Here is a 3,281-nt window from a genome sequence, read left to right on the forward strand (position 1 = left end):
TTTTTTTTTGGTGGAACCGAGGATTGAACTCAGGCCCTTGCGCTTGCCAGGGAAGTGCTTATTCCACTGAGCCATCTCCCCGGCCCATAAGACATTATACTAACTGAAATTTTTTGTTTTGTTTTTTTGTTTTTTTGAGGAACTGGGGATTGAACTCAGAACCTTGCACTTGCCAGGGAAGTGCTTATTCTACTGAGCCATCTTCCTAGCCCAATTTTAGGCCTTTGAGGTAATTCATATGCCAACTGCTACGATCAAGTCATAACACATTTTTTTTGGTGGAACCGGGGTTTGAACTCAGGCCCTTGCACTTGCCAGGGACATACTTATTCCACTGAGCCATCTCCCCCGCCCTCAACACACAATCTAAGTCACTGAAGCTGTTTCTGTATAAACAAACAAACAAAAAAGATGCAATAGTGCTAATGGCTAATAGTATATGAAAAATTGTTCAGCATCTTTCTTATAGTTTATATCTATTGCTCTAAAGCCTCATGTAATCATAGGTGGAACCTTTGGAAGGTGCTTGGAGGATAGGAGTATTACAGCTGACTTGCTCTTGGGAAACGGGGCCTGGTGGGAAGAGGCAAGTCACTAGGGGCATGACCCAGCATATTAGAACTCTTCCCAGCTCCTCCTCTCTGCTTCTTGTTCACCGTGCCAGAAGCAGCTCTCCTCTACCATGTCTCTCTGCCATGCCATCCTGCCTTAGCACCTGACACTATGGACTGTGACTCTGAGCCAAAATAGTCCTCTCCTCCCTTAACGTGTGAGTCTTCGGTACTGTTTCTCAGCAATGCAAAAGGTGACTAAGACAGGTTTTGGTATTTGGAATGGTGCTTGCTGAAGGTCAGGAGAGTATGGCATGCGTTACAGAAGGTAGGTATACATAGTTAGGGAAACAGATTGTAATTGCAGTTTTCCTTTCCTTTTTTTTTTTGGTGGAACCTGGGATTGAACTCAGGCCTTTGTGCTTGCCAGGGAAGTGCTTATTCCACTGAGCCATCTCCCCGGCCCCTGCATATCCATTTGTGCATGAGATAGTTACATCACATTAAACATTTTTTTAAGTAAAAACAACATTTATTGGCCTTCAGTAAAAACACAAGGGTAGTCAAAACAATATGAGCAAATGTTTTACAAACACTCCCCTGGCTAACCACTTCAACAATTGCCTTTTTACATATCATCATAATTGTCATCGCCTCACTTCCCTGCTGCTTGAATTCATTGCTCATTTCTAGTTGGAGACACTTTGTAGCAGAGTAATGTTATCTCCTTTCAGCATGATCCAACTCAGTTGTTTTCTTGGCTTTGTTTTAGAATGAATTTCTTCTGCATCATCTAATACAAGGTTCATATACTCATCAAAACCAATAATACAGCTCTCTATCTGCATGTTCACTTCCTCATACAGCCACACCTGGATCCGGGATCTCTTCTGCCAGTATCTGAAGATGAGGTTGATGGGCTGCACCATCACCTTCTGCACTTTCTGGCCCTGACCCCAGGATGCCATGCCCAACAAAGACAATGCGAGCCACCACGCTACCTCTAGCAGCAACTTCCCCACATTAAGCATTATTATGAACTTGCTATTGCATTTTTTCCCCTCCTTTTTTCTTTTTTTTTTTTTGCAGAACCAGGAATTGAACTCAGGCCCTTGTGCTTGCCAGGGAAGTGCCTATTCTACTGAGCCATCTCCCAGGTCCCTGCTATTACATTTGAAAACTATGGTATAAGATGTATCTGACATGGTTTGGGGTTTCACTAGAGGAACAATATAATACAGGATACATTTTATATGATTCTTCTATAATCACCGAAAAATCATATACAAAGTGCAGAAAAGACCAAGGAATCCAGCTGAGGGCCTAGATCCTAATATCCTGTATGAGTCCAGCTGAAGACGTACAACCCATAACAATGCCTCCCATAGGGGCCTGCCCATTAGCTCAGGTATTCAAGTGCCTGCTGAAACAAAGCAGTCAGGCTCAGGATGCTGTGGTTCGATCCCCTCATCCTCAAGCCAAACCAGACCTGCTCTGAAGGCAATCCTGAGGGCCCCCCTCAAAAAAAAAAACCCAAAAACCAAACAACCCCCCTCCCAATGCCTCCCACAAGTCCATTTGGAGACCTAGAGCCCATGACAATGTCTCTTGCAGGCCTGTTTCACAGATTCGTGCTGGAAAGGCCCAAATGTATGCTGTGGAAGCCAGAAAGTCTAAGCCAGCAGGATGAAGGCTCTGTGCTAGCAGGCTGAGGGATCTGAACTGGAGCCAGGAAGCAATGCTCAAGGTAAGAACCAGAGCTCACCACAGAAGTACCACAGCTATCCTCAGCAACAGTGAGGTCTCAAGGTCCTCCAGCAATAAAGAAAGATGAGGTCCCATCAGGAAAGTCAATGTTACAAACCCAAGGAGACTGAGTAGTGCATCATGTTCCCTTCTGGAGCCAGGAAACCATGCTCAAGATGAGAACCAGAGGCCCCCAGCCCCCAATGAAATGTAGCCATTCTCAATGCTCAGGAGGTCCCAAGCTTCTCCTCCAACAAGAACAGCCAAGTTCATCAGGAAAGCCAGCATGCCAAGGTCCTCCAGCAGAATAGCACAAGAGAACCATCACTTCTAACAGCTCCAATAGCACCTCAAACAGCTTCCTTAATAGCCTCTCAATAGCTTCTCCAGTTCTGCCTTTTATGCTGCAGGCAACAATCCCCAGGTGGGCCTCTCACACCCAGCACCACACTAGTTCAGTTCAGCTGTGTGTAACACGTTGACCACCAGGTGGCCATCCACGGCAGTATCTGTTTATCAAATTGACAAGGGGTTGGCTGTGATAGCTAATTGTGATAGGTCAATTGGAATGGATTAAGAAATGTTAAGCAGTTTAGCAAGAGCACAGTTCTTGATATGTCTGTGGATGACTGACATGTAGACTGAGGAGGGGAGACCCACCCTGGATGTAGGTGGCAGCAACCAATATTCTTGCAGCCTGGGTGGAATAAAAAACGGAAAAGAGAAATAAGTCTTTCCTTTTGTTTCTTGGGAGGAGCGCCACACCTTGCAATTGCCTTTGGATTTCATCTGCAATTCCTTCCAGCTTCCAGGAGACACTGCAGCCTTCCAGCATGGAGCTTCTGGTTTTCTGACACAGACCCACACTGGACTCTGTGGGGAGTTCCAGGATCCTCTGACTCGACAGTACTCAGCTGGCCATCTTGCATTCTTCCACTTCTCATTCAACAGGCAGCCACTGTAAGCATATATATATATATATAT

At 45.4% G+C, this 3,281-nt stretch overlaps 2 pseudogenes; both read right to left on the bottom strand.

Moving 5' to 3' along the window:
* LOC111814592 overlaps positions 1-1,238 on the bottom strand; it is a 5,237-nt pseudogene extending 3,999 nt beyond the window's left edge.
* Positions 1,239-1,240: 2 nt separating this feature from the next.
* Positions 1,241-1,519, bottom strand: LOC101578379 (annotated as a pseudogene).
* Positions 1,520-3,281: the final 1,762 nt, after the last annotated feature.

This window comes from Octodon degus, unplaced genomic scaffold, assembly GCF_000260255.1.
Source record: "Octodon degus isolate 3935 unplaced genomic scaffold, OctDeg1.0 scaffold00372, whole genome shotgun sequence".
Taxonomy (NCBI): Eukaryota; Metazoa; Chordata; class Mammalia; order Rodentia; family Octodontidae; genus Octodon; species Octodon degus.